We start from the raw sequence: 26012 nt of genomic DNA on the forward strand, positions 1-26012 counted from the left end.
ATATGTAAATGACGCCCGGAGTGAGCTCATCCCAAATAATGTTTGTTTAGGAGAAAAAAAAAATTTGTCGCATATTTAACGAATCATCAAGAATTTACCTTCCAATTTTTTTTTTCTCTCCGAGAGAATTTTCCGTTCTTGGGTAAACAGCTGATTTACGGCACTTTAGTTAATTGTACCGAACAGCGGTTCACATCGTCTTTACTGATGGTAAAAAAATTCCCATCATGTTATCGCATCATGTTATGGGGACGTCTCCCTTCCAGGTAAAGAGACTGTGTATTTTCTAGACTCGTTAGTTGCTCGGGAAGCCTCATGGCTCATTAAGAAAATGTTTAGCCGCCTAAAGAAGGAGGTTGTAGGGTTAGACTGTGTTTACATGTGGCCGTTTGGATCAGTAGACTTCCCCCTGACAGATAATGAGAAGGGTCAGACATGTTGGATTTAAACTGCTTGGCTCTACTATTTTCAAGGAGGTAAGTCACCGCCACAGACCCACAGCTATTGAAGGTTTAAAGGGGTACTCCCGTGGAAAACATTTTTTTTTTTTAAATCAACTGGTGCCAGAAAGTTAAACAGATTTGTAAATTACTTCTATTAAAAAATCTTAATCCTTCCAGTACTTATTAGCTGTTGAATATTACAGAGGAAATGGTTTTCTTTTTGGAACACAGAGCTCTCTGCTGACATCACAAGCACAGTGCTCTCTGCTGGCACCTCTGTCCATTTTAAGAACTGTCCAGAGTAGGAGAAAATCCCCCTAGCAAACATACGCTGCTCTGGACAGTTCCTAAAATGGACAGAGATGTCAGCAGAGAGCACTGTTTTCCAAAAAGAAAAGAATTTCATCTGTAGTATACAAACCCTAAAAAGTACTGGAAAGATTAAGATTTTTTAACAGAAGTAATTTACAAATCTGTTTAACTTTCTGGCACCAGTTGATTTAAAAAACAAAAAGTTTTCCACGGGAGTACCCCTTTAAGGCCACGTTTGACCTGATTATTCATACTGACCATTGGCCTAACCTTCTGACTTTACCTTCTGATATTGAACTTGGACTTGACGTTCTCCTGTCGGTTCACGACTCATATTTTTCTTGACTTCATCTTTTCTCAGCCAGCTATCAGATGGTCTACTGGAGACTCACCATGGGAGCCGCAACCTGGATATCTGAACGATTAGGTCGATACCTTCATGCAGAGGTTAAGGCTGAAGAACGGCGCAAACCTTAGACTGAGCACCTCAACCTAACCTGACCCAACCTCATACCGGCCTATGAACTGTGTTTCTGCCTTGCTCTGAATTAAGTGTTTGTATTGTTTATGGTTTGCGGAGACTGTTTGTTGGTTGCATTCAGACAACAGGGAATTACCTTCCCACTTCCCATATTGCTTGTATATGTGCAGGGGCTTTTTGTTGGTCACTCTACAGCTCAGGTAGGTGGTCGCTGCTATTTTGTGCCACTATCCCAAGAGACGGAGGAATTAGTAGCTATTGCAAATAGGTGTGCCATGCGACTGTGCGTGGAGTGCCCTGAACAAGTGTTGGGAAGGAATTAGCTAAAGTCCAACACATAACAGCTGTTGTGATCCTCCAGGTGTGAGTGCCTCAAGAAGTTAAGTTAAAGGGGTACTCCGCCCCTAGACATCTTATCCCCTCTCAAAAAGATGTCTGATCGCAGGTGTCCCGCCCCTGGAGACCCATGCGATCTTGGCTGCGGCACCCCAGTCATCTGATGCACGGAGCGGACTTTGCTCTGTGCCAGATGACTGGCAATGCGGGGCGGAGGCTCGGGATGTCACAGCCACGCCCCCTCAATGCAAGTCTATGGGAGGGGGCGTGACGGATAGACTTGCATTGAGGGGGTGTGGCCGTCACATCACGAGCCTCCGGCGCTGCACCTGATGCACTATACGAACGCCGGCAGGGAGATCACGGGGGCGACAGTGGCGGGACCCCCACGATCAGACATCTTATCCCCTATCCTTTGGATAGGGGATAAGATGTCTAGGGGCGGAGTACCCTTTTAAGTTGTTGAATGAACTTTGGCCATGTCTCGCCTTGCTGGGCCAAAATCTCCCAGTGAGGTGGTCAATAAGAGCAGCAGAGAAGCCACTTCTCATAAAGATAAACAAGGACTGACTGACATTCTGCAAAAAGTAATTGGAATTGGACTGTAGACTTGTGTAAAGTTATTTCCTGTGATAAAGCCCCCTTGAGACTGTTTAGGACATCTGACCCCAAAAAAAGTGAACGGTACGATGAGTGTCATGCCAACAGTAGAGCATCCTGAGACCATTCACGGGTGGGGTGGCTTTTCATCCAAGGAATTGGGCTCCGAACACTGTCGTTAAAAAAGAATAGTATGTAAACATCCTCCAAGAGTAACTTCTCCCAGCCATTTAGGAGCAATTTGGTGATTGACACCAAATGGACACCGTGTCACAACGCCAAAGTGATAACTAGAGATGAGCGAACTTACAGTAAATTCGATTTGTCACAAACTTCTCGGCTCGGCAGACTTTTCCTGCATAATTGAGTTCAGCTTTCAGGTGCTCCTGAAAGGACTAGGACTGTATCCACCTTTTCCTGCCCACCGGAGCACCTGAAAGCTGAACTAATTTATGCAGGAAAAGTCATCAACTGCCGAGCCGAGAAGTTCGTGACAAATCGAATTTGCTGTAAGTTCGCTCATCTCTAGTGATAACTAAAAGGCTTGGTAAACAAAACACTGAAATTTTGGATCCATGGCCTAGAAACTCGCCAGATCTCAATCACAATGAAAACCCGTGGTCAATCCACAAAATGTGGGCGGCCATACAAAAACAAAGAAATGATGATAAACTATCACTAATAAGGTGAGAATGAGTTGTCATCAGTCAGGATTTGGCCCAGAAGCTGATACCCAACAGGGCAAATCGCAATAGTCTTGAAAAAGAAGAATCAACACAAAATATAGTTTATTTTGCATAATTGGGATGTATTTGTCAATAAAAGTTTAAAAACCTATAAAATGTATATAATTGCAATTCAGTAACCATAGAAACATCTGACTAACAGATCGAAAAACACAGAATCAGCAAACTTTGTGAAAATGTGAAAAGGCTAAAAGCTTTTGGCTGTGAGTGACTAAACACCTAGGACATACAGATGCAGCTGCTGCCAACATGACTGGCTTCTTTAATGAGGCCTGTTACACTATTGATGTAGCAAGCCACAGAAAGTGTATACAGGAGCAGGAACTTCTAGGCTCCCTGCTCCTGTACTGAGCAGTGAAGCATATCATACAATACTGTAGGCCTCACCGCTCACTCAAAGGAGTACTCCGCCCCTAGACACCTTATCCCCTATCCAAAGGATATGGGATAAGATATCTGATCGCAGGGGTCCCGCCACTGCGATCAGTAACTGCGATCACCCCCGTGATCTCCCTGTTGCACCCGGCGTTCATTTAGAAAGCTGGCTGCGGCATCGGAGGCTTGTGATGTCATGGCCACTCCCGCTCAATACAATCGAGAGGGCGTGCCCGTAACATCACGCCACATAGCCAGTCATCAGGCACGGAGCGAAGGTCGCTTCTTGCACAAGATGGCTGCAGTGACACAGGAGAGATCGCGGGGGTCCCAGCGGTGAGACCCCCGTGATCAGACATCTTATCCCCTATCCTTTGGATAGGGGATACGATGTCTAAGGTCGGAGTACCCCTTTAACATTTCCTGCACCACGTGCAGAGCGCGTGGCCTAACCATTGTGCAGATAGCATATTGGCCCACTTTCAGGCCTCCATTCACATTTGCTGCACCAACTGCAGAGTGCCTGGCCCCACGCATGTGCAGGTAGCATCACTACTCTTCCCCAGGCCTCCATACACATTTGATAGTCTGTGCTGTGGTGTCCCGGTACAGGACTTGGTCCTGTCCCTCTGTCTAAAATCCCCACAGCCAGAGTCCCTCCATGCTATCAGGGCTCTCCTGGAGAGCTAACCCCTAGTCGCCTCTTAATACTGTTTATAAATGTATATAATTATATATTTTATCATAAGTATATTGATGTACAGGACCTTAGGTCATGTGACTGTTAATTCATTCTGTTATGCTAAGGTTCAAGGACCTTTGGGTCATGTGACATGCCCATAATGCCTCAGGTCAGGACTGACAGGTTTGCTAAACCAATGAGCTTTAATCCTGCCCCCTTCATATATAAGGGGCTGCTGCCACTTAATTCCCTCTCTTATCTCCTGGAGATTGAAGAAAGCCGATCTGTATCATCCACTACAATTCAATCTAGGCCTGAAGCCCATTCCTTCAGCAGCCACAAAACGTGAGTTACTCCAGCTCAAAGTCTACAAATCCTGTGTGACTACTGAACCCAAACTAACCCCTAAATTCAGTAGCACAGTGGCTAGCAAAATCCAAGCTCATTCAGCTACAAAGTCCCAGCAAACCTGTGAGGAGCCTGTGCCACGGTCCTCTTACAAAAGACTGTATAGTATCTGCACTTGCATAAAATCTGCAGTAAAGTTCCTTCTTGGTTTACTTCAACCTCTGCTGTGGACAATCCTTTATTCTTCCCTATCGTTCCTGGGACCGGAGGCGGTAGGACTAATTACATTGAGGAAGCCCTCACCCTGGCGTCACCACAATCAAGGGTTAATCCTATACCCTACACTACCACTCCACAACACCCCTGTTCACCATTACCCCTACAAGCTTACCACAGTGCGAAGAGAGTTCCCGGCCCAGTTAATGCAGTGATCAGCAAAGAATATTTGGGTTCGGCCACTCATGTAGACCTGTCTAGTTCGCACCCGCTCAACTCTGAGAAGCATAGGGCTGGGGCAGGGGTAGTACCTAGATTTTGTGCCACCATGCTAATGTTAGCAGTGGCTATATCTTTATCATAGGTACGATCTTATAGGTCTTTCTTTTTGGGAGCCATCCCATAGTGGTAAGTGATTGTCCCCGAAGTCATCTCCAGATGGGTTTATATTTCTGTAGGACCTTTGGGGTCATAACTGTATCTAATCCTGGGCCCCCACAGAGGATCCTCTAGTGCTCTGGTGGGGCCAATCGACCCCTGCAGTAAAGAACAGATGTCTGCATCCTCCAACATGGCCCCTGTGGGTAAGTGCTCCAAATTTACAGTGCGAATATAAATGGAAGTGTACGTGATGGATGGCTCATGGCACTCCGTAGGCAAATCAATAAGTAAACTTACTGGCACGTGGTGGAAGCAGCGTGCGCGCGTCTCACCGGGATAATCATGCGGAGGAAAAATTACAAGACATTGACTGCAACAACGTTTAAATTGATCTATTGTTCTGCGCACACCGAGACAAAGGACATGGTTTATACAGCAGTTGTTCTCCGCCACTGGGAGTAGGCCGTTCATTCTTATCTATAAATATTCTTTGCAGTTTGTAATTCGAAAGGGAGGTAAAGCCACGATAGTGTCGGGGGGGTAAAACTATTTACCACAAATTTGTAATTAATAGACATTAAGTAATTTAAACAGGAGAGGATGGGGCATAGACATCATTGTGGAAGAGTTGGAAATGTGAACAGGAGTTAAGTCGTGGGCTTTGATACCCTTGAAGCCTCAGGCAGTAATAGCTGCTAGTTATAGCTTCGAGTAATGTTAGTTGTTTGGTAACGTTTTCCCGACCTGAGTGCCTCCAGCTGTTGCCAAACTACAACTCCCAGCATGCCCGGACAGCCAAAGGCTGTCCGGGCACGCTGGGGGTTGTAGTTTTGCAACAGCTGGAGGCACACTGGTTTGGAAACAGAGTTATACAGAGTTGAACACTTTGTTACCATTGGTTCATCTCTCCATATATTTATTTTGCAGTGTTGTCATTATAAGCCATCACCACACTTTTCTACAAAATATACAGACTCAGGGGCGTACATAGAGCATTTGGCACCCCCCCCCCACCTGCACCCCCCCTTAATTACACACCCCTACCTCCCCCCCTCTTTATTTACCCCCTCCCCCCCCCCCCCTTAATTACACCTCCTCCCAGGAGCGGACTGACAACACTCAGGGCCCACGGACCAAAAAAAAGGCAAGGGCCCCTACTAGGCTCTGCAGCTCGTCAATCTTCTGCCGCGCCCCTATTCCACCTAAATCCCACACACAATAAACTAAAATTTATATATATAAAAAACACTTTAACATAGGTACATTTCCATGACCAATAATATTGGTATACAAGGAGTAAATATATACCACCACACAATAACTGGATAATACCGCCATAATGTACTGAATAAAACCACTATACACAGACCAGTATACTATAAAGAATCTGTATAAGTGATTATATACAGGACCATATGGAGGTAGATATCAGCTGTACACAGGATCTGTATACCATATAAGCGATTACAGTTACATTTTGGGACTCACAATTACGTCTTTTCTGATCAGCGGCGTCCTCTTTCCTTTTCTTCTCCGTCCGGATAAGACCGCCATGTGGATCTCTTAACATCTGGAAAGACTCTGCATTTTTCCAGTGCCCTCCTCTACACAATCTTTCCATCTATAGACCCACAAACTGTAATAATGCCCTCCTCGGTGACCTGCACAGTAAACGGGCAGGTAGGTAGGTAGCCAGGTAATAGGTAACTAGGTAGGTAGATCAGGAAGCCAGATATGTAGGTAGGTGACAAGTTAGGTAGGTAGGGGGCTAGCTAGGTAGTTGGGCAGCCATGTATGAAGGCCAGGTATGTACATAGTTAGGTAGCTGGGTATGTAGGTAAGTAGTTAGGCATCAGGTTAGGTAGCCCCCCTTCCCTGTAGGTATAGGCAGCAGAGTTAAACCCCCTTCCCAATAGGTATAGGAACAGAGTTAACCCCCCTTTCTCCTTAGGTATAGGCAGCAGAGTCACCCCACCCCCTTTCCCCGTAGGTATAGGTTAAAAAAACAAAACCTCCCTCCGTTTCCCATTGGTATAGGCAGAGTTATCCCCCTCTTCCCCATTGGTATAGGCAGAGTTACCCCCCTCTTCCCCATTGGTATAGGCAGTTACCCCCCCCCTTTCCTCCCCTTTCCCCATAGGTATAGGCAGAGTGACCTCCCCCCCCCTCTCTTTCCCATAGGTATAAGCAGGTAAACCCCCCTCTTTCCCATAGGTATATGCAGTTACACCCCCCCTCTTTCCCATAGGTATATGCAGTTACACGCCCCCCCCCCTCTTTCCCATAGGTATATGCAGTTACAAACCCCCCCTCATTCCCATAGGCATATGCAGTTACATCCCCCCCTCTTTCCCATAGGTATATGCAGTTACACCCCCCCCCCCATTTCCCATAGGTATATGCAGTTATACCCACCCCCCTCTTTCCCATAGGTATATGCAGTTACATCCCCCCTCTTTCCCATAGGTATATGCAGTTACATCCCCCCCTTTCCCATAGGTATATGCAGTTACACCCCCCCCTTTACCATAGGTATATGCAGTTACATCCCCCCTTTCCCATAGGTATATGCATTTACACCCCCCCCCTTTCCCATAGGTATATGCAGTTACACTCCCCCTTTTCCCATATGTATATGCAGTTACACCCCCCCTTTCCCATAGGTATATGCAGTTACACCCCCCCCCCCTTTCCCATAGGTATATGCAGTTACACCCCCCCTTTCCCATAGGTATATGCAGTTACACCCCCGCTTTCCCATATGTATATGCATCTACACCCCCCCCCCTTCCCCATAGGTTTATGCAGTTACACCCCCCCCTTTCCCATAAGTATATGCAGATACACCCCCCCTTTCCCATAGGTATATGCAGTTACACCCCCGCTTTCCCATATGTATATGCATCTAAACCCCCCCCCCTTCCCCATAGGTTTATGCAGTTACACCACCCCCTTTCCCATAGGTATATGCAGTTACACCCCCGCTTTCCCATATGTATATGCATCTACACCCCCCCCTTCCCCATAGGTTTGTGCAGTTACACCCTCCCCCCTTTCCCATAAGTATATGCAGATACAACCCCCCCTTTCCCATAGGTATATGCGGTTACACCCCCCTTTCCCATAGGTATATGCAGTTACCCCCCCTCTTTCCCATATGTATATGCAGCTACACCCCCCCTCTTCCCCATAGGTATATGTAGAGTAACCCCCCCTCCCCTTCCCCATAGGTGTATGCAGATACACCCCCATTTCCCATATGTATATGCAGCTACACCCCCCTCTTCCCCATAGGTATATGTAGAGTAACCCCCCCTCCCCTTCCCCATAGGTATATGTAGAGTAACCCCCCCTCCCCCATAGGTATATGTAGAGTAACCCCCCCTCCCCTTCCCCATAGGTATATGTAGAGTAACCCCCCTCCCCCATAGGTATATGTAGAGTAACCCCCCCTCCCCTATAGGTATATGTAGAGTACCCCCCCTCCCCCATTGGTATATGTAGAGTAACCCCCTCCCCTTCCCCATAGGTATATGTAGAGTAACCCCCCCTCCCCTTCCCCATAGGTATATATAGAGTAACCCCCCCTCCCCTTCCCCATAGGTATATGTAGAGTAACCCCCCCCTCCCCTTCCCCATAGGTATATGTAGAGTAACCCCCCCCCCTCCCCTTCCCCATAGATATATGTAGAGTAATCCCCCCTCCCCTTCCCCATAGGTATATGTAGAGAGTAACCCCCCCCTCCCTTATAGGTATTTATGTAGAGTAACCCCCCCCCTATAGGTATATATGTAGAGTAACCCCCCTCTCCTTAGGTATATGTAGAGTAACCCCCCTCCTCCCCTATAGGTATATATGTAGAGTATCCCCCCCTCCCCCATAGGTATATGTAAAGTAATCCCCCCCCCTCCCCTTCCCCATAGGTATAGGCAGAGTTGAGAAAATAAAATTAAAAAAAGGATGCTCACCTGATGTCCCACGCAGCGATCTCCTCAGCTGCAGGGCCCGCGTCTTCTCCCCTCCACAGTACAGGCGCCGGATGAGTGACGTCACCGGCGCCTGTACTGCGTGCTGCGTGGGGGCGGAGATCACGTCTCCTCTGTGTAGCTGCATATGCGGCTCACACAGAGGGGACGCCTTCTCCTGTATGTACGTGTATCGCGCATACAGGCGAAGGCACCGCTGTCTGCTGGGGATCTGGGACGAGTGTCCTGCATCCTCAGTAGTGGTGGCGGTGGTGGCGGCGGTGGCGGGTCAGTCCGCCCCTGGCACCCCCCTTGTGAGCAGCACCCGGGGCAGCCCGCCCCCCGCCCCTCCCTTAGTATGCCACTGTACAGACTATAATCCGCATCATACTGCACACATCATACTATGTATAAGGCTATCATTTGCATCATACTACAGTGGGGATCAAAAGTTTGGGCACCCCAGGTAAAAATATATATTAATGCACATAAAGAAGCCAAGGAAAGATGGAAAAATCTCCAAAAGGCATCAAATTACAGATTAGACATTCTTATAATATGTCAACAAAAGTTAGATTTTATTTCCATCATTTACACTTTCAAAATAGCAGAAAACAAAAAAATGGCGTCTGCAAAAGTTTGGCCACCTTTGCAAAGCTGAGACCTGCCAGTGTCATAGATTGTTCTCAATCATCATCTGGGAAGACCAGGTGATGTCAATCTCAAAGGTTTTAAATGCCCAGACTCATTTGACCTTGCCCCAACAATCAGCACCATGGGTTCTTCTTAGCAGTTGTCTAGAAATCTGAAAATATTTGACGCTCACAAAGTTGGAGAAGGCTATAAAAAGATAGCAAAACATTTTCAGATGTCAATATCCTCTGTTCGGAATGTAATTAAGAAAGAGCAGTCATCAGGAACAGTGGAAGTTAATGCAAGATCTGGAAGACCAAGAAAAATATCAGACAGAACAGCTCGCAGGATTGTGAGAAAAACAATTCAAAACCCACGTTTGACTGCACAATCCCTCCAGAAAGACCTGGCAGACACTGGGGTTGTGGTACACTATTCCACTATAAAGAGATACTTGTACAAATATGGTCTTCATGGAAGAGTCATCAGAAGAAAACCTCTTCTACGTCCTCACCACAAAAATCAGCATTTGAACTTTGCAAAGGAACATATAGACAAGCCTGATGCATTTTGGAAACAAGTTCTGTGGACCGATGAGGTTAAAATTGAACTTTTTGGCCGTAATGAGCAAAGGTACGTTTGGAGAAGAAGGGGAAAATAATTTAATGAAAAGAACCTCTGTCCAACTGTTAAGCATGAGGGTAGATCAATCATGCTTTGGGGTTGTATTGCAGCCAGTGGCACAGGGAACATCTCACGAGTAGAAGTAAAAATGGATTCAATAAAATTTCAGCAAATTTTGGATGCTAACTTGATGCCATCTGTGAAAAAGCTGAAGTTAAAGAGAGGATGGCTTCTACAAATGATCCTAAACACACCTCAAAATCCACGGGGGATTACATCAAGAGGCGTAAACTGAAGGTTTTGCCATTGCCATCACAATCTCCTGACCTCAACATAATTGAAAATCTTTGGATAAACCTTAAAAGAGCAGTGCGTGACAGACAGCCCAGAAATCTAAAAGAACTGGAAGACTTTTGTAAGGAAGAATGGGCAAAGATACCTCAAACAAGAATTGAAAGACTCTTGGCGGGCTACAAAAAGCGTTTAAAAGCTGTGATACCTGCCAAAGGGGGCAGTACAAGATATTAACTCTGCAGGGTGCCCAAACTTTTGCAGACGCCATTTTTTTGTTTTCTGTTATTTTGAAAGTGTAAATGATGGAAATAAAATCTAACTTTTGTTGACATATTATAAGAATGTCTAATCTGTAATTTGATGCCTTTCGGAGATTTTTCCATCTTTCCTTGGCTTCTTTATGCCCATTAATACAAATGTTTACCTGGGGTGCCCAAACTTTTGATCCCCACTGTACATGGCTAATACTATGTATGAGGCTATAATCCACATCATACTGCGTACATCATACTATGGACAAGGCTATAATTCACATCATACTGCAAACATCATGCTATGTATGAGGCTATAATCTCCATCATATTGCATACATTATATTATGTATGGGGCTATAATCTCCATCATACTGCATACATCATACTATATATGAGGCTATAATCCGCATCATACTGCATACATCATACTATATATGAGGCTATAATCCGCATCATACTGCATACATTATATTATGTATGGGGCTATAATCCGGATCATACTGCAAATGTCAGGGATCTTTAATTAGAGACTAACCAATCAGAACTCCAACTCTTAAAAAGCCCTGCACTGAGCAGTCAGAACCTGCTGTTCCAGAGTAATGGATCGTCTCGGAGACAGTTGCATAATAACTACCAAAAACAGAAAAAAAGGACGGCAGAATGATTCCTGTCATTTGAAACCAAAATAAACAAATTTCCCTTGCAGATTTTGCCCTGTTATGTTTATTTTGATCACAGGAATCAAAACAGAAAAGTAAACTGAATTTTACAGCAGTAACTTCAAAATAGAGATAAAAGCAAGAACTAAACATAGAAACAAGAATTAAACTGGACTAAAACATATGGCATTAAAAACAAGGCTATAATCCGCATCATACTGCATACATCATACTATATATGAGGCTATAATCCGCATCATACTGCATACATCATACTATATATGAGGCTATAATCCGCATCATACTGCATACATCATACTATATATGAGGCTATAATCCGCATCATACTGCATACATCATACTATATATGAGGCTATAATCCGCATCATACTACATACATCATACTATATGAGGCTACAATCCACATCATACTGCATACATCATACTATATGAGGCTATAATCCGCATCATACTGCATACATCATACCACACATGAGGCTATAACCCGCATCATACTGCATACATCATACTATATATGAGGCTATAATCCGCATCATACTGCATACATCATACTATATATGAGGCTATAATCCACATCATACTGCATACATCATACTATATATGAGGCTATAATCCACATCATACTGCATACATCATACTATATATGAGGCTATAATCCGCATCATACTGCATACATCATACTATATATGAGGCTATAACCCGCATCATACTGCATACATCATACTATATATGAGGCTATAATTCGCATCATACTGCATACATAATACTATATATGAGGCTATAACCCGCATCATACTGCATACATCATACCACACATGAGGCTATAATCCACATCATACTACACATATCATACCACACATGAGGCTATAATCCGCATCACACTGCATACATCATACCACACATGAGGCTATAATCCGCATCATACTGCATACATCATACCACACATGAGGCTATAATCCGCATCATACTGCATACATCATACTATATATGAGGATATAATCCGCATCATACTGCATACATCATACTATATATGAGGCTATAATCCGCATCATACTGCATACATCATACTATATATGAGACTATAATCCGCATCATACTGCATACATCATACCACACATGAGGCTATAATCCGCATCATACTGCATACATCATACTATATATGAGGCTATAATCCGCATCATACTGCATACATCATACTATATATGAGGCTATAATCCGCATCATACTGCATACATCATACTATATATGAGGCTATAATCCACATCATACTGCATACATCATACTATATATGAGGCTTTAATCCACATCATACTGCATACATCATACTACACATGAGGCTATAACCCGCATCATACTGCATACATCATACTACACTTGAGGCTATAATCCGCATCATACTGCATACATCATACCACACATGAGGCTATAATCCACATCATACTGCATACATCATTCTATATATGAGGCTATAATCCACATCACACTGCATACATCATACTATATATGAGGCTATAATCCGCATCATACTGCATACATCATACTATATATGAGGCTATAATCCACATCATACTGCATACATCAAACTATATATGAGGCTATAATCCGCATCATACTACATACATCATACTATATATGAGGCTATAATCCGCATCACACTGCAAACATCATACTATAGATGAGGCTATAATCCACATCATACTGCATACATCATACTATATATGAGGCTATAATCCGCATCATACTGCATACATCATACTATATATGAGGCTATAATCCGCATCATACTACATACATCATACTATATATGAGGCTATATTCCGCATCATACTACATACATCATACTATATATGAGGCTATAATCCACATCATACTACATACATCATACTATATATGAGGCTATAATCCGCATCATACTACATACATCATACTATATTTGAGGCTATAATCCGCATCATACTGCATACATCATACTATATATGAGGCTATAATCCGCATCACACTGCATACATCATACTATATATGAGGCTATAATCCGCATCATACTGCATACATCATACCACACATGAGGCTATAATCCACATCATACTGAATACATCATACTATATATGAGGCTATAATCCGCATCATACTGCATACATCATACTATATATGAGGCTATAATCCACATCATACTGCATACATCATACTATATATGAGGCTTTAATCCACATCATACTGCATACATCATACTACACATGAGGCTATAACCCGCATCATACTGCATACATCATACCACACATGAGGCTATAATCCGCATCATACTACATACATCATATTATATATGAGGCTATAATCCGCATCATACTGCATACATCATACTATATATGAGGCTATAATCCGCATAATACTGCATACATCATACTATATATGAGGCTATAATCCGCATCACACTGCATACATCATACTTTATATGAGGCTATAATCCGCATCATACTGCATACATCATACTATATATGAGGCTATAATCCGCATCATTCTGCATACATCATACTATATATGAGGCTATAATCCGCATCATACTGCATACATCATACTATATATGAGGCTATAATCTGCATCATACTACATACATCATACTATATATGAGGCTATAATCCGCATCATACTACATACATCATACTATATATGAGGCTATAATCCACATCATACTGCATACATCATACTATATATGAGGCTATAATCCGCATCATACTGCATACATCATACCACACATGAGGCTATAATCCGCATCATACTACATACATCATACTATATATGAGGCTATAATCCGCATCATACTGCATACATCATACTGTATATGAGGCTATAATCCACATCATACTGCATACATCATACTATATATGAGGCTATAATCCGCATCATACTGCATACATCATACTATATATGAGGCTATAATCCGCATCATACTACATACATCATACTATATATGAGGCTATAATCCGCATCATACTACATACATCATACCACACATGAGGCTATAATCCGCATCATACTACATACATCATACTATATATGAGGCTATAATCCACATCCTACTACATACATCATACCACACATGAGGCTATAATCCGCATCATACTACATACATCATACTATATATGAGGCTATAATCCGCATCATACTGCATACATCATACTATATATGAGGCTTTAATCCACATCATACTACATACATCATACTATATATGAGGCTATAATCCGCATCATACTGCATACATCATACTATATATGAGGCTTTAATCCGCATCATACTGCATACATCATACTATATATGAGGCTATAATCCACATCATACTGCATACATCATTCTATATATGAGGCTTTAATCCGCATCATACTGCATACATCATACTATATATGAGGCTATAATCCGCATCATACTGCATACATCATACCACACATGAGGCTATAATCCACATCATACTGAATACATCATACTATATATGAGGCTATAATCCGCATCATACTGCATACATCATACTATATATGAGGCTATAATCCGCATCATACTGCAAATGCCCGGGATCTTTAAATAGAGGCTAACCAAACAGAACTCCAACTCTAACCAAGCCCTGAGCTGAGCAGTCAGAACCTTCTGATCCAGAGTGAAAGATCATCTGGGAGACAGTTACATAGCAACTGCCCAAAACATACTAGTAGACCGAAAAAGAATGATTCCTACTACTTGTAACTAGTGTTGCTTGCGAATATTCGCAATGCGAATTTTAATCGCGAATATAGCATATTCGCGAATGCGCGAATATTCTCGAATATAGCACTATTTATTCGTAATTACGAATATTCTTTTTTTTTTTTTTTTTCACAGTACACATCACAGTGATCATCCCTCTCTGCTTCCAGCTTGTGTGGTGTAAAGAAGGCTCTAATACTACTGTGTGAGACTGGCGTGCGAATTTTGGTTTATGTAAATTTTTCGCATGTGATAACTTTCGCATATGCGAATTTTTTGCTTATGCTAATTTTCGTATATGCGAAATAAGGTTTATGATACTTTTCGCATACGCGAATTTATTTTTGTTAATTTTCGTATTTGCTAATTTTCGTGTATGCAAATTTTTGCTTATGCTAATTATGGTTTCTACTAATTTTCGTATATGCGAAAATAAAACGTGAATATTACAAATATGCGAATTTAGCAAATATATGACGAATATTCGTCCATATATTCGCGAAATATCGCAAATTCGAATATGGCCTATGCCGCTCAACACTACTTGTAACAAAAATCAACAAGTGCGGCTAGGTTCCCCTGTAGAATTCGCCCTTTTTGGCCCATTTTATTTTGGATATGAAGACCCATACTTGTTCTATTGATTGGTGGGGGTCTCAGCCCTGAGACCCTCACTGATTAAAACTTTTCTTGAAAGCTTTTGACAGGGACATTTTAAATTTCAACATGCCTGATCCTTTTGTACTTTGAAAAATACATGCATGCTCTATTGAACTAAGCATGCATATGTATGTGGATCAAAAGATTAAGCTTTGGGCCAAACCAGTGCTATCTTAAATGTATAGACAGCTTCAGACTGTCTAGTCTCAGTTTACACTGTTTAAAGGGGTATTTCCGGATTATTGTTTATTTGACTATGCTACAGGCGCTATTAAGTTAGTGTTGTTCTTAATATAGTGTCTTGTGTTTCATGGCTGATCTTGCAATTCTTCTGTGAACTTTTCCCCGAATGTTCATTTTTAGCAGCATACAAAATGAGTGTTGTCTCAGGCCTTTCCCAGGTTGCAGTGGGGCACAAGACACTATATCAATGGTCAGGTGTTAAAAGGGAGCATGTCTGTGCTTCATTGGTTGCAGTGACCACTGTGTGGGAGGGAGATTATTCTCCACAGGGCTGCATGAAATTGTAATTTTATGCACGGCAGGCATGGAAGGGAGCCTAGCTGTGCTGCAATGGGAGGGGTGGCTGATGTGTGTGAGGGAAATAAGTCACCCCCCCCCACCTAGAAACAAGAGATCGTGGGGATTGTAGTTTAAGGGAGGCCACAGAAATCGGAAGCCAGTTCACACAAACAAGGCAGCAGTGTAATGGGGGACACAGGACACGGCCATTTACCACCAACACAAGCCCAGATCCTTGGAAAGCATGTCCATTACTGGCTGACAGGAAATTAGTAAAGTCATTTTATGTTGGATAACCCCTTTAAATCAGTGTTTCCCAACCGGGGTGACTCCAGCAGTTGTAGTTTCGCAACAGCTGAAGCAATCTGGTTAGGAAACACTGTGCCATGCCTTGACTTAGCTCTGATAAAATAAAACACTGAGGCACAAATATTGGGAGACCTGTGCACTGATATTATTATGTTTTATGTATTGATGAAACTGATGAAATGTTTAAAAATAATCGCTTCCATTCGGTAAACCCCAAAGTGGCCGCAGCTGCCGCTTCTCTCATCTCCATTCAACATCAATCGCCAACCTTCTGGCTTTTAAATACAGTCAAACGACCAGGTTTCTGTGTGGACTCAGGTGAGCGCAGCATTAATGATGTCTGATGGTACTTATCATTCAGACCACATACCATTCTGCGAATACAGATGGAGGGACAGCGGAGGACCAGCCATAATACCACCCAGCGAAACGTGGACTTAAACAAAGATTTCCAGTGCCAGCAAAATAAATCTGAGGACTGCCAAGTGAGACGGAGAGGGTTGTTTTCTTATCGTCTGGCTTCTGTCAATTTGTATTCTGCGTGGGAACTTATATTATCCTGCGCATTAGTCATATGTTTTTGTGAACTGATGAGAACTACAAATTCCAGCATTTTTTGTATGGCTTCAAAGTTTTAGTAACGGACGTGTGGTATTAACTCCTTTCCTCTACTGCGATTTTCATCCCTGCCTTACAAAAACCACAACTTTTTGTTTTTCCATCTACAGTGCCATTTTCTTATTTTTTTTTTTTGGGGGGGGGGGGGGGGGTTGGGTACTTTATTTTTTAATTATACCATTTATTGCTTTGTACAATGTTTTGGAAAATTTATATTTTTGCCTTTACGGACATGTTACATTTGTGTATGTTTACTGCAACAGCTATGTATGAGGCTATAATACGTATCATACTCTGTATGAGGCTATAATCCGCATTATACTGCAAATGCCGGGGATCTTTAAATAGAGACTAGCCAAATCAGAACTCCAACTCTAAACAAGCCCTGAGCTGAGCAGTCAAAACCTGCTGATCCAGAGTAATAGATCACCCGGGAGACAGTCGCATAGCAACTGCCCAAAATATACTAGTAAACAGAAAAAGAATGATTTATTTACTTTTGTTTTACTCTGTTTTGTTTGCACCTTATTTTGACTCTTGTATCTTCTTAATATTTCCATTTGTTTTTTTGCAAACAGTAGTTTTTATTAGTATTATTTTGGGATACATACAACTTTTTGATCACTTTTGAGGTGACAAAAACAACAATTTTCTCAATGTATTATTTTTTTTAACAATAAATACACTGCAATATTGTACTGTGTTGCAGTGTACTGTGCTGTGATACTTGGCAGGGTATAATAGAAATAAGTGCGCATAGCCAATGGAGGGGCTGCACGTGTTGGTACAATAGCGGTAACTTTTGGGGCAGGTCCCAGTGTCCTGTGTACTGGTGATGTTGGACCAGGATGCAGTTGGTGTTATCGGTGCGTGCAGATAAGGGCTTGTTCACACCGCTGTCAGGCTCCATTATGTGGAGCTCCATTGGCAGTTCTGTCAAGTTTTAGTGCAAGCACAATTTTTTTCTACGATAAACTATAAAATTACCGGATCACCAACAGACCCCATGCAAGTAAATGGGGTATGTCGGGGTATTAGCTGTTTGCATCCGACCCGTTTCAGGGTTCATTAAGCTCGGCAATGTGAATTTACCCTAATCTGACACAGGAAATTGCAACGCAATTTTCCTTGGAAAACTTCAGATGTAACACAGCGGTAACAGTTAGTTTCACAAAAGTCCCTGGCTATGAAAAGTATTCTAGTGTGTGCAGAGTAGAGATGTTCGTTGCAATGTATGGGTGACTGAACAAGCTTCTCTTAAAATAATGACTTTCTTACTTTAGAAGGTCTAGACTCAGCTGGTGGGTCTATCCCTGGACATTACTTGATCCCTATATAGAGTATAGCTTCACTTGTTCCTAAAATTATGGGGACTCTCTAGAGCAATCCAAAAACTGTGCTCACTGAAGCATTATCTTCTTAGGGGTGTAGCTGAGAAAACTTGAAAACTTTTGCAGAGGTTCCCATACCAACATAGTTGATCCTGCTAAGACATGTGCCCAGATGGGTATCCCCTGACTAACGATCGGTCTCCTTAACTGGACCAGGACCAAGAGGCAAACAATGCACAGTTTTCTTTGTGAGCTATCAGGCCCTTGATGTACTTCTCCTGAAAGCTCCCTATAGATTGTAGTGAATACTTGTTTCTAGTGAATACTTACTGTGTTTAACTTCAAAATATGATCTTTTTCTGGGCTGTTCTAACTCAAATACACCTGTCACATGATCTGGCCATTAAAGGTGAACTTAATCTTTGCCGTAACCTCCGCAGCATGTATGTGTAGTGCATTAACCCTTGTGATACCTTTCAGCATCAACTAAACTGTCAAAAATAAAATTCAACCGCCAAGAACCCCTTTAATTCAATAAAATGCATGACATGGTTTTCAGGGGTGGATCTGCCCTTTAAAAGAAAAAAAATGTGTACAGAATATGAAGTCATTAAAAAAATGTAATAGGGGGAAATATTATTTTCTCTAATTGAACGCGCGTTTTCTCGCTCCGGCACAAATTGTTCCTATTTTATTACGCAATCATTTTCACAGGACGGTATCGGCGTGTCAGGTTGTTGCAGGTAATTAGTCTGGATCTTTTTCTCGTTAGTATTATGTTTGCAATTATTTCTTTTGCAATCTCGATGTTTTTTTTTCATTTATATTAGTATTAAAAAGAAAGTATTAATTTTATTTATTTTTTTATTTTTGTCACAGCGGAGAAGAAACAGAAGAAGGCCGCTGTTGGATAAGTAGAGATTAAATGAATTTTGTATTTGTTTTTTTTTATAAATAGAAAAAGCTAAAGAAAAATATTAAAAAGATATCAGAAAATTGAGTAATGGGAGTAAATGATGATGGGGAAGAAGGAAAAACAAAGAAAGAACTGGAGAAAAAGATTTATTTTTATTTTTTTCAATGGGAAATTGTAGTCTTTAAAGTAGTGTTTCCCAACCAGTGTGCCTCCAGCATTTGCAAAACTACAACTCCCAGCATGCCCGGACAGCCAAAGGTTGTCTGGGCATACTGGGAGTTGTAGTTTTGCAACAGCTGGAGGCAGACTGGTTAGGAAATACTACTCTATAAGTTGATATAGAGCTCCAAATCCGCTGCATAGACATAATTTATAACATGCTGACTACCTGCATCTTCCAATAGGGGGAGCTAAAGAGCTTGGTAAAGACAGAACATAATCCTTGTACTCTATAACAGTGTTTCCCAACCAGGGTGCCTCCAGCTTTTGCAAAACTACAACTCCCAACATGCCCAAACAGCGGCATGCTAGGAGTTGTAGTTTTGCAACAGCTGGAGGCACCCTGGTTGGGAAACACTGCTTTAAAAGGAACCTTATTGTTTCTTTTTTGTTGTCTGAACCAAGCCAAGAGAGAGAAGCCAAGTCTGTCACTTAACCTATTCCACCCTTATTGGGTATTCACTACAATCTAAAGGGAGCTTTCAGGAGAAGTATATCAAGGGCCTGATAGCACACAAAGAAGGTTCCCTTTTAAAAGGCAGCCCTACCAACAACCTTTATTCCCTATCCACAGGATAGGGGGTAAGTGTAAGTTGGTTGGGGGTCCAACGGTTTGGACTCACAGTGTTACTGAAAACCCTTGTCTTGGGTCTCCCAGGATCCTGGGCTAGGCATGGGGGCAATAATGACTCCGACGCCAAGTTACGGATAATGGTAGCTTTACTGAGGTTAGACAGGTGGAAAAGTCTATATAGTTCAGCCAGGGCCCAAGGAGGTGACCAGTGACTTCAGAGACCTTAAGGGCTTGTTGGGACCTGTAGTAGATGGGGTCAATTTAATGCAGGCGTTGCTGACTTGACAAATGATGACTGCGACTGACTTGACTTGTGACTGATGACTGAAAAGACTGTGACTGTGGCTTACTTGTAGCTTTGTAGCTGCAGACTGGACTTAAAGGCCTCCTATGACTCTGGACACACACTTAGCGACGACTTGGGCTCCACCCAGGGATTTTATGGGGGAGGGTCTGGGGGGATCCCATTGGTCACCCTTAAGTCACCTGGTCACTGACACCTCCTGGGTAACAATCACATGACAACTCACATGGTACACAGTCTTACAGTGACAACGCTTTCTTCACACATTAAACATATTTACATGGGGCACAGATGCAAGGGGGGCCCAGGGGACACTGAAGGGAGGCTGCCTGACAGGACAGCAAGGGTACGGGGTAACACCTCCCATATCGGCCCACCACAACTAGGTCTATGTATGTTAGTGTACTCCTTTGGCTACTCAGTATGGTTTGGTGGTGATCTGAAGGATCCGTACTGCCCATATCGAGTGGTGTCTCAGATACAGAAATGCTCAAGGCAACAAACCGAGAGCCGGAGCCTCACAGAGCTTCAGGTGTTCAGATGTGATATCTGGCGGGCAGAAATCTGAGGCTTGAAGTGCTTCAGGCAACACTTTGATCCAATCACAGGAAAGACTTTAGTGTAAAAGGCTCAAAGCACCTGACGCTCATACAGGAGATTTAGCCATTTCAGAAAAAGACCAAGGCAGGATGGTATTGAGCTGGCACTTCAGGAAGCACTGTGATTAGTTCTATAAGGGGGGGGGGGGGGCACTGTGATTAGTTCTATTAGGGGGGCACTGTGATTAGCTCTGTTATCAGTCCACTGTGATTAGTTCTATTAGGGGGGGGGGCACTGTGATTAGTTCTATTAGGGGGGCACTGTGATTAACACTGTTATGGGGGTACTGTGATAAGCTCTGTTATGAGGACACTGTGATTAGCTCTAACATGGGGGAACTTTTATTAGCTCTGTTATGGGGGCACTGTGATTAGCTCTGTTATCAGTCCACTGTGATTAGCTCTGTTATGGGGGCTCTGTGATTACCTCTGTTATGGAGGTGCTAGTCTGTGGCAGTAAGAGTTATGAGGACTCTGTGGCCATCAACCGTTTTGCTGTTTTAGGGGTATAGGGACTATTACTTATAAGGCCACTAACGGTAATTTATATGATGGCTCTTTGCTTTTATATCCTGTAGGCCATTGTGATGGTCATTGTTTTCAGGCTGATAATGTTATGGGGACTGCGTGGCTACCCTTGTTTTGGAGTCATTGTAGCTGTCACTGTTATAGGGCACTGTGGCTGCCACTGTTATGGAGTACTCTGTATATTACTGTTATAGGGCACTGTGGCTGTCACTGTTATGGGGTACTGTGTATATTACTGTTATAGGGCACTGTGGCTGTCACTGTTATGGAGTACTCTGTATATTACTGTTGTAGGGCACTGTGGCTGCCACTGTTATGGGGTACTCTGTATATTACTGTTATAGGGCACTGTGGCTGTCACTGTTATGGGGTACTGTGTATATTACTGTTATAGGGCACTGTGGCTGTCACTGTTATGGGGTACTGTGTATATTACTGTTATAGGGCACTGTGGCTGTCACTGTTATGGGGTACTGTGTATATTACTGTTATAGGGCACTGTGGCTGTCACTGTTATGGGGTACTGTGTATATTACTGTTATAGGGCACTGTGGCTGCCACTGTTATGGAGTACTCTGTATATTACTGTTATAGGGCACTGTGGCTGTCACTGTTATGGGGTACTGTGTATATTACTGTTATAGGGCACTGTGGCTGTCACTGTTATGGAGTACTCTGTATATTACTGTTATAGGGCACTGTGGCTGTCACTGTTATGGAGTACTCTGTATATTACTGTTATAGGGCACTGTGGCTGTCACTGTTATGGGGTACTGTGTATATTACTGTTATAGGGCACTGTGGCTGCCACTGTTATGGAGTACTCTGTATATTACTGTTATAGGGCACTGTGGCTGCCACTGTTATGGAGTACTCTGTATATTACTGTTATAGGGCACTGTGGCTGTCACTGTTATGGGGTACTGTGTATATTACTGTTATAGGGCACTGTGGCTGTCACTGTTATGGGGTACTGTGTATATTACTGTTATAGGGCACTGTGGCTGTCACTGTTATGGGGTACTGTGTATATTACTGTTATAGGGCACTGTGGCTGCCACTGTTATGGAGTACTCTGTATATTACTGTTATAGGGCACTGTGGCTGTCACTGTTATGGGGTACTGTGTATATTACTGTTATAGGGCACTGTGGCTGTCACTGTTATGGAGTACTCTGTATATTACTGTTGTAGGGCACTGTGGCTGCCACTGTTATGGGGTACTCTGTATATTACTGTTATAGGGCACTGTGGCTGTCACTGTTATGGGGTACTGTGTATATTACTGTTATAGGGCACTGTGGCTGTCACTGTTATGGGGTACTGTGTATATTACTGTTATAGGGCACTGTGGCTGTCACTGTTATGGGGTACTGTGTATATTACTGTTATAGGGCACTGTGGCTGTCACTGTTATGGGGTACTGTGTATATTACTGTTATAGGGCACTGTGGCTGTCACTGTTATGGGGTACTGTGTATATTACTGTTATAGGGCACTGTGGCTGTCACTGTTATGGGGTACTGTGTATATTACTGTTATAGAGCACTGCTAACTGTTACTTTAAACTAGAGCTGTTCATTTTATGGGACCTCTGTGGCTTTGATTTGGGGCCCTGTGACTATTGCTGTGATGGGGTTACTGTAGCTTTTACTGTTATAGGACCACAGTAGCTATCACAAGGCACTATGGTTGGTACTGTTGTGTGGGCACTGTAGATGTTAATGTTATTAATGCATTGTGGCTATTTCCACTTTTATGGGAGCACTTTGGCTGCCCCTTATAAAAGGTAAAGTGGTTGTCGCTGTTTTCAATGACCTTAGCCTATTCCTGTTTAGGGGTACTATGTCTGACATATTATGGGGGTTCTGTATCTTGCATTGTTTTGGGGCAGTAATAAAATGTTGTTGTAACTATTTTTGCTATTAAAGTTGTGGTAAGTGGTGTGATGCAGGGCAGATGGAATTACCCTAGGGGCAGATGGCATTAACCTCTTGTATTCGTGATGCCAGGGCATGGTTTATATTCAATACCACCCGAAGGTATACTGCTGGATCCTGGGCTTGGCACGGGGGGATATAATGACTCCGACGACAAGTTACAGACAACAGTAGCTTTACTGAGTGACAGATGGAACAGTCTATACAGTTCAGCCAGTACCCACGGAGGTAACCAGTGACTTCAGAGACCTTAAGAGCTTGCTGGGACTTGCAGTAGATTTGGACAATTTTAGTGCAGGCCACTCTGACTTGACAATGGATGACAGTGACTGACTTGACTTGACTTGAGACTCACTAAGCTGTGAACGTAGCTTACTTGTGACTGTAGCTTACTAGGGCTTATATGGGGGAGACTAGGAGGGGTCCCATAGGTCACCCTTAGGTCACATTGTCACTGATACCTCACTGGGTTATACTCACATGACAACTCACATGACAACTGGTGATCACATGTTAACATTTCTTAAAGCTATAACATCCTTATATACATTATACAATATAATACAGGCAGAGCAACATATTCATTAGGGGACAAAGTAAGCAGGCTGCCTGACAAGACAGTAAGGGTACGGGGGCACAACTCCCGTACTGGGCCACCACAAATGTTAATACAAATAAAGTGTCTAATATACCCAACTTATTACCCAAGAAGTAATAACTTACAAAGCCGTATAATAAATTACATTAGATGTATTCCTTGGTTTTTAGTTCCAAAAATAGAGAGCTGAACAATGAGACAATTAATCTTCTGTCTAATGAAGATTTAGGTCCCTTATCTGTCTCTTATTTTTGGTTCATCTTGCCCGGCTGTCTTGAGCTCTTAGAGGATGAAATCCATCGCTCTTTGATTCAGTCCTATGACAGATTTGTGAGAAGGATAGAAGAGATGTTATGGAGCTTAGACACCGAGCAGCATGGTATCACGGTATCACCAGATGGACACAGAAAAGCTCAACATCCACATCCCAGTTATTGATTCTTATGTCTACAAATATGTAGTGCTGTAAAACTACGAACCATAACAATAACATCTAAATACGGACAAGTTCACACTGTGCAGCTATGACTAAGGTCTCAAGAACTCAATATTTCAGTAGTTTGGGTCCTATAGAAGTAATTTGGGCTACAATGTATAGTGGTCCCTCAAGTTACATTATTAATCAGTTCCAGGACAACCATTGTATGTTGAGACTATGGGGGAGATTTATCAAAACCTGTCCAGAGGAAAAGTTGAGTTGCCCATAGCAATCAATCAGATCGCTTCTTTCATTTTTAACAAAGCGTCCGTCTGCAAAATGAAAGAAGTGATCTGATTGGTTGCTATGGGCAACTTTTCCTCTGGACAGGTTTTGATAAATCTCCCCCTATAACTCTATGTAACCCTGTTGTGGTGCACCTTTTTGTGATGCCAGGGCGTGGATGAACTATGCACCACCCGAGGTAGACCAGCTTCTCCTGTGCCAGGCACGGGACAAATAATCACTCTGGCACAAGGTTACGGATGACTGGTTTGCTTTACTGAGGTTGGAAAGATGGTACTTATAGTTGATTGTTGACTTGAGTGCTTACCGCAAGGCTTTGACCTTCACTGGGTACTGGGGTTAACTGGTAGTAGATGTGTGGTTGGTGGACTAGGCCTCAGGCCTCCTTCAGAATCACCTCACAGACAGACTTCACCAAAGTGTACCACAGCAAGAGACTGAGACCTGAAGTCTGACCTCACTATATATGGGAGGAATTTAGAGAGGTACCATTGGCCGGATAAGTCACCTGGTTCACCTCTGCATACTCCCCTAACAACAAGGTTCATAGCAACAGGTTTCTTAAAGTAACAAGTGCATAGAAAATACTCATACATTAACCATTGGTTCTGAAGCCACCAAAATGTCATCCAAAGATAGGAAAAAAGTGAGGACAAACAAAAATAAGTAGATAACTAATACAGATAAAGCAAGTCCTTACATATAAAAGTCAGAAAGAGCTGCTGGAAGCTGTTAATCACTGTCTATGTATTTCCCTGTACTGTAGGGGGCACTACCAAACAGGATTCAGTGTATACACTTCAGTAATACAGGGGTTTTACCAGTAAAATGTCCATTCTGATTGGTCGGTTCTTCCAGCCATTGACATGTTTCACAGATCTGGACTGTCCGTAGCATTGTATTGTATTCAAGCTACAATGGTCCAGAAAAGACCATTGTATGTTAAGAGCATTGTAAGTTGAGGGATCACTGTACATAGATATATGCCTTCAGTGTCAAACAGACCCATATTTGGAATGGTCCATTAGGTGCTGTATTGTGGAGGCACTCCTCCTAGAAGAATTGAGGCT

General features: G+C 42.7%; 1 long non-coding RNA gene across 1 annotated transcript in view; it reads right to left on the reverse strand.

Annotated features, from left to right (window-relative positions):
* LOC130283326 (uncharacterized) overlaps positions 1 to 25362 on the reverse strand; it is a 49592-nt gene extending 24230 nt beyond the window's left edge. The window contains exon 1 of the long non-coding RNA XR_008846652.1: positions 25250 to 25362. This is a non-coding gene — a long non-coding RNA (uncharacterized LOC130283326). The remainder of the gene's footprint in view (positions 1 to 25249) is intronic.
* Between the last annotated feature and the right edge of the window lie 650 nt (positions 25363 to 26012).

This window comes from Hyla sarda, chromosome 7 (assembly GCF_029499605.1).
Source record: "Hyla sarda isolate aHylSar1 chromosome 7, aHylSar1.hap1, whole genome shotgun sequence".
NCBI classification, from domain to species: Eukaryota; Metazoa; Chordata; class Amphibia; order Anura; family Hylidae; genus Hyla; species Hyla sarda.